This window comes from Pollicipes pollicipes, unplaced genomic scaffold (genome assembly GCF_011947565.3).
Source record: "Pollicipes pollicipes isolate AB1234 unplaced genomic scaffold, Ppol_2.1 Scaffold_4881;HRSCAF=5763_pilon_pilon_pilon, whole genome shotgun sequence".
Lineage (NCBI taxonomy): Eukaryota > Metazoa > Arthropoda > Thecostraca > Pollicipedomorpha > Pollicipedidae > Pollicipes > Pollicipes pollicipes.
Genome location: NW_023596576.1, coordinates 11936324 through 11943532, shown reverse-complemented (window position 1 = coordinate 11943532; position 7209 = coordinate 11936324). Strand labels below are relative to the sequence as shown.

Here is a 7209-nt window from a genome sequence, read left to right as displayed (position 1 = left end):
CACTCCCTCCTGGTGTGATTCGGTCACGTGCGGTCCCACCCGCTCACGCCCACTCCCTCCTGGTGTGGTTCCGTCACGTACGGTCCCACCCGCTCCCGCCCACTCCTGTCCAGTTCATCTGTATCTCCCGTTGCCAACTATCATTGCCAACTTTTGTTGCTTTCGACCCTTCGTCGTGCGACTATTTGTCAGTCGACAATCGTGCCTGTCCACTTTTATCCCGCTCAACTTTTTGTCGTCCACCGTTGTCCGTCTTTTGTGGTTCGAATTGTATTCGTTGGACTTTTTCCATTGGACTATTGGTTCGGGAACTGGCTCTCTTACGTTTGGGATTCGCCATGGCCGGAACGGCATAACCATATCTATGTCAGTGCATATGTGCCGAGAAGAAGACATAACATCGGAGTCCATCACTCCGGTGCATGCATCAGTGGCAACTGCATAGTATGCAAGCTCTTTGAGAAGGACATAATGTCGGTTTTCAGGGAAACCATATGCACTGCAGACGACTGAGACGTGGACATAGTTCAGCGGGAGTAAGTGTTGTTAACTCCAAATTCCGTTTGCAGACGAATATGATTAATTCGGTCTCATGACATTTGCAGTCGGCAAGCGTCGAGCATAAAGCAAGCCTATCCCACAACCACCAATGCTAGCAGAACGACACTAGTCCTGAGGCCGTGCTGGGATATTGCCAATCGTATTTTTCTGCTTGAGACGCGAGGAATGCACTTACGGGAGGCGCTTGAAATCTGGCCGTAATATTGGCTACACAGCAGCTATCACCAGAAAGATATCGTGCGCCCGTGCCCACCAACCAGCGTGCGTAGATGCACAGTCAAACACTGGGCATTCATTGAGGCCGATGTGAAGGATATGTCGTCTCTCACAATGCTATGACGGACCACGACATCCATGATATCTTCATGATACCATTAGAAATTCCAATGCAGATCTGACCATGTACGAGCATTCGTTTTTTTCTGTGCACTTTGGCGCACGAACCATTCGTGTCTTATCGTCATGTTCGTAGCATACGTTGTTGTTGCATAGACAAAGCAACAGTCTAAACATTGGAGGAGACGAATGTTGGGACAATCGTTCCCCGATAATAGTAAATTGTAATGCTCGTTCCACTGCACATATAACCTGTCTCCTATACGCGATTTTCAAAGAAGGCTGGGCCTGTAATTTGACAACTCGTCGTTTGAAAATAGCGTCCAGAAAGGCAAGAACAGGCTGCGTTACGAAACACAAGAGGAGCTGGGACATGTTGTTTCTGTTATTGAACCAGGCACATATTGGGATGATTCAATGGTTTTTAAGGGTGCTCCGTAACATTTCATGGTCGATCAACAAGATTCATCTAAGTGTTTTCCAACAGCATACCTTTGTATGGACAACACACACTTAACCCAGAAAAAATGTTTTCGGAAGGTAAAGTTTCCCGAAAAAATCTCGGTTTCCCTCCACGTGTTCACTCCAGGTTAAACAAGATTCGTCCAAATGTTTTCCAACAGCACACACTTATATGGAGAGCGTACCGCAAACCCAAAAAAGTTTAGGAAGTGAAGGCTTCCAGAAAACACCTGTTGTCCAGCACGTGTTCACCAGACAATCCATAACATTTCCGTGACGTGGGATCTCCGTGTCGATCACGCCTTAGGTTGTGCTGACCCGGCCACTGGAAGTCACAAGCAGCCCCGGTGGGTGTCACAGGCAGACTTCTGAGACGTTCAAAGCCAAATCCGGCTATGAAGATCAGTCGGAACTGGAAGAGCTGGAGGAGCCACCAGCTGGCGGAGTTGAAAAAATGGACGAAGTATTAATGACAGAATAACCTCGCCATATTGCGGTGAATCTTGATACGGCATGACACAACGTAACATGACATAACAATAGATGATATCAATCTTTGACACAGCCTTGGGACGTCACACCAGCAGCTTCGGAAACATTCGGATACACCTGGAGGAGCACTCTTACTTTTATCGTGCTGCAAAACGTGGTTCAGTGGGCAGCATGCATTATTACGCAAATGGTTTGCAAATACTTGTTAGGATGTCAAAATGGAAACCGCTGCCTTGTAATCGCTCCAAAGGATCACACCTTCGGCTTAAATAATGTGGGAAAAGGTGCTTATCAATCAAGCCAGGAACCGTTGGGATAATGTCTCTGGCGAAAGACCAGGTGGCAGCATGACTCCCAGTGCCGTGTGCGTGCTTTTGTCGTCGGCAGCCGTGTGCAGTTGATGGCGTGGCCTGTTGGCGCATGCAAAAATTTGGACTTGGGCGCTCCGAGCACCGGAAATAGTGAACTAGCCGACCAGAGTTCGGTGGGTGCAGAGACTGTCAACGGAGCCATCGGCCCCACCTACGGATGCTAGCGGATCCTTAGTTATGTATCAGGATGCTCGCATGGTGCGAGTGCTCGACTTTTGCTCGCCTTTACCTGGAGGAGGAGCATAACCAGTGGGCCCCGCAGGTTCCGGGCATGGCGGGGCCGTGACTGGCAGGGGCGTTATGATGGCATGGCCACTGGCTGGCTCTGGTGGCACGACGAGATGACATTAGACGACAATGACGGCACCTGATGGGACTGAGGGACAGTGGTAACCAGTGGGTGACGACCACAGGCCTGTTGGCAGAGGCAATGACAGTCATTTAGACGACCGCAAAGGCTGGTGGGAGAGCAGTAACAGCCACTCAAAACCATGTTCTAGTTTAAAATACTTGCTGGGGGTGCGGTGGAATAAATCCCACCAGTGTCCGCCAAATTCTGCCCCCAGTACAACCTGAGATTCCCTCCTTCCAGTGAAAATATCGATTTACCGGCATTTGTGTTCTCCAGGACAGATCCTACAAACAGACAGTCCCGTAAAATTTACCGTGCGATCTATCCTATTACCGTGTGTTCTATCCTATTGCCCTTTGATCTGTCCTTTTACCTTGGCATGGGGGGAGCGGAGTGGCAGAGAAAGTGGAGACGTTGAAATAGACATGCTATCTCTAACCCCGTTAATGTATTATTGAATATATTACCACTGCCGCAAAGCTACGATATCGCACAGGCCCAATATCCTCCACAATTCACAGTTTGTTGAATGCTCACTGCTGCTACATATCCGATGACGTCAAGTATCTCTGAAAAGGTTCTCCATCACAGAATTATCACATTTTCACATGATTGTTTGACAGTATTATCATGCTTTTGCCGGATTTGGTTCGGGAAGTGACAATGACTCATTCGACCGGAAAGGCTGGACAGTGTAATGATGCATGGGGCAGTAAGGGACACTCAGACGATCGCAAGAGCTCATCAGCGGGTCAATGATGACATCTCAGACAATTACAGGATTTGTCAAGCGCATTAGAGCGTCCAGTCGGCTGATCATGGGGGTCGTGCAGACGGATCACTTACGCAGACATCCTCACGGTCTGTGGAGAGGCGCACAAGCAGCACAAGGCAGGTTTTCTTATTTATTCTTCTCCAACTCACCATGTCAGTTATGCCAGCGCATTACGTTTTGCCTCTATTTTACAACAATACCGGTACGGTCAAGAGTTTCTGGACAAAACAATTGCCCGGACGCAATAACCCAGCCTCGTACTCCCGCTGCACGTATGCCGAATGTACAGTTTGATTAAAGGCGTCCAGCATTCTAATACAGACACTAGGGTAAAGCACTAGCCGATGCTACAACACACACACACTCTTTATCACACTGACCAGGTGGGATGTATCGGATAGCTATTTTGGGATCAACTAGACTACATAAATTTGCAGTTAGCGATGGGTTCAGGCAGCGACTTAAGACAGCTGCGGTTTAAGCAGCGACTGGTGTGTGCTCACCGAACGAAGAGGCCAGCAGGGTCAGGACTAGCAGCTGCAGCAGCATGGCGATCTGGAGGCGGACTCTTCGTTGCCGGTGGAGAAGCGCGATGTGGCTGGAGGTGAGAGTTACTCAGACTTTATAGTTGTGACAATAGCTAACGTGTGCCTGTTTTTACAGCTGAATATGATTCACTCTGGTGCTGCAAGAGCTTTCGAGTGCGTCGATTGCTGGGACGTTTTTGTGCACAGCGAGAACAGTGAACATAATGTAAACATTCGAATGCACTCGAACGTGACTCATGTGGAAATGTCCATAAAAAGCCGGCCTGTCCGCACTTGTGTTCTAAGGAAAACACTTGAGACCGGAGGTGTAATATGCTCACGGCGATCCCTATGCTTCAAACTTTTGGATAATCCTACCCACAACACACAACTTGCAGAGGCATGAACCATCGCTTAAGATTAATCATCCTTTCCTGGGACCTCGATGGGGTGTGTTTTATTCATTGCTGCATCCTAGCTACATCACAGCAGTGTCCAGGCCGAGGAGAGTCAGAGGGGGCACAGTTCTCCTATTAAGGTCCCGATTTGAGAGCCCAAAGGACCCGAACGGCTGGTCGGAGGCCGGAGGATACCGGAGGGGAAGAAGTGTCTCACCTTTGGGGGTATATTTCAAAAAATATTTTAGCAAACCCCAGCACTATTATGTCTTGTAAAGGCACGAGTTAGCGCTACTGCAGCACCGTCGATACAAAAATATATCAATCTGAACTATTTGCGAGGTCAAATCACGCTGTCGACGTTTTGTAAGTGTATTGTGTCTCTTCCTTCCCTCAATCACTGCCGTCATGACAACCACCGTGCGCACGTCTACCGGCGCGAACAAATTAACGTTTGTGATTGGCCGAGCGTGCAAGGGCCTGTTACCGGGAAGTTGGTTGGATGAAGTTTGAACCAGTGGGTCCCATGGATCATTAAATGCTCCCATCCCTACAGCCAAAGTACGCCTGGAAGAGAGCCGCTGTGGTTGGTGCTTTAGCGAACAGATCAAAGACATAGTATAGCATTTTGTTGAATTTGCGGGGTAATAGCATCATGGTCGCATAAGGCTTTGTCTAAGCAATGTTACAAGCTTTCGTAGCATTTATTTCCCAGATATGTTGACACATTAGTGTGTCGCAAATATCAAAGAACATATGCGTTGGAAAAGCAAGTCAAATGAAAGGTATTACAGTCATAATGGTGGGCACGGAATCAAATAAGACTTATCCCGCAGAGTCAGCTTCTTCAAAAACAAATTTCGAGCTAGTGAGAAGGATTTCGAGGAAACTGGTATCAGTGATCAAATCGTACGCATGTGATGTAGCAATATGTAAAAAGTGCAAAGAGGTGAGATACTCCCTTTCAGGAATCCGGCCCTGGGCACGGTCCTCAAATGCCACTGAAAGGGACCTTGGCACCGATTGGGACTCCAAAATTGAAAGAAGACGGTATCTGTTCCTTAGCAGTCAGCTGTGTGCTTAGCGGTTAAGGTCAGCCAAGCCCTGTCGTGTGAGGCTACTTGTTCGTGTGACAACGCTCAAGCAACGTTGAAATGTGCGACTCGCTGATGACACACCGTCAACCAGCAGAGAGATCTCATTGTCCAGCCGCCACCGATCGGATCGCCTGATCGCCACGCATAGGCAGGGTATAATTGGCTATGCAGAGCCGATTGACCATGTTGGGACGCGCCAGCTCGAACCTGCTGGGGAACCGTCGGTGACGTCACATCAAAACTGAACGTGGTGTTTGCTGCGGAGTGACGACGGCCGGTATGCTGGAAAAACCACTGATGAGGTGTTTTCAGGGATTGTGGTTGGCTACCCCACCACTGGCTAGCAGTGAGATAATTTGGCGACGTTGATCAGTTTGTTCCCGGAGGTTTTTCAACCATGCCGCTATGCAGGCATAGGCGAGTGTAACAGGTGGCGATGTTACCTTGGAGCTGCGGGACGGAACATAGCCTCAGTTCATGCGGCCACACCCAATTCTAAGGGCCCGTGAAGACCGATGGAGGTCGCAGCTTGATGACCTACAGGTGTGTGGTGTCCTCGAAGGGGGGAACCCTGCGATTGGAACATTTTTATCATTTTGATCCAGATTATTGTGTCTTATGAGTCTTGGATTATGGCGGACATAAGAACGTTGAATAAGCCCCTCGTTCAAAAGCAGGCTGTTTTCCCTGTAATTGGATGCGTTTCCGTTCCTTTGCTTCAACACTTGACAATGAGCATGCGTTTTGGAATCCACAACTTCCGGAGAAATCGAGCAAAATTTGCGCGTTTTCCGCACCGAAAAACGTTTACCCTCGGCGGATGTCTATGGGATGCATGCACTTTTAAGCCTATTCATGCGAATGGTCCTAGGGGGCCTGGAGCGTGTTCACGTGTGTCTAGCAGACATCCTGCTCGTGATCCCAAGCGATGAGCAACATTACTAGACTTGACACACGGTTCTGGAGGGACTTTGTGGCGTAGGACTTAATCTTGTTCCAGTTGATGCCGTCTTTTTCAGAGAAGATAACAGGAGAGTAATGTTTTCAAACAACCTTGAAATACCTTGATCATCAGATCACCCCTGATGGGGCTTTTATTGGCTGAGATCTTGTACAGATAACGGCTGACCTGAAGTGCTTATGCCCATGAAAGAAGGTAAGGGAGGGGGGGGGGGGTGTTTGGCTGGTCAGGGTATACATGGCTACCTCATGTTAATAGGAGCATTGTACATCAATCGTTCTTTTTAAGGCAGAACATATCGTAATTAATCGTAAAACAGGTCATCTAAACTCTTACCTTGGAACTTAAATAGCTACGGTAGCGAACGTCCGAACGACACAAAACGCAAGAACCGCGACCCCGACGCCATTACTACGCGCGATCACAACATTGCTGCGCATCAAGAACCATAAAAATGTGCGGGGCCAAGGTAACAAGAATCCAATGAAATATTTTTCTTGCGTATCCAAGCAGCCTTCCGTACTGTTTGCAGATGGGTCGACATGGTGGGCAAATATGATGTCTTTGGGTGGGGAAGGAAAAGGAAAATGAGAATATGGCGGCTAAACAAAACTTCTTAATACGGTACGTATATATGGCATGGAACATGGATGGCAATGGGACACTAGGTTGAAGGGGATAGGGTGGGGGAGGTAAGGTTAGGTTAGGTTAGGTTAAGTTAGGTTAGGTTAGGGTAGCGTAGGCTAGGCTAGGCTAGGCTAGGCTAGGCTAGGCTAGGCTAGGCTAGGCTAGGCTAGGCTAGGCTAGGCTAGCTAGGCTAGGCTAGGCTAGGCTAGGCTAGGCTAGGCTAGGCTAGGTTAGGTTAGGCTATGTTAGG

At 48.5% G+C, this 7209-nt stretch overlaps 2 long non-coding RNA genes across 2 annotated transcripts in view; one reads left to right on the top strand and one right to left on the bottom strand.

Annotated features, from left to right (window-relative positions):
- The window catches only part of LOC119101731 (uncharacterized), a 25170-nt gene that overhangs the window by 7356 nt on the left and 10605 nt on the right, over window positions 1-7209 (top strand). The gene's annotated exons all lie outside the window — the stretch shown is intronic.
- On the bottom strand, window positions 1625-3938 carry LOC119101732 (uncharacterized). The gene is made up of 3 exons (XR_005094607.1): window positions 3853-3938; window positions 2452-2547; window positions 1625-1796 (listed from the first exon to the last, which is right to left on the bottom strand). It is a non-coding gene; the product is annotated as an uncharacterized LOC119101732 (long non-coding RNA).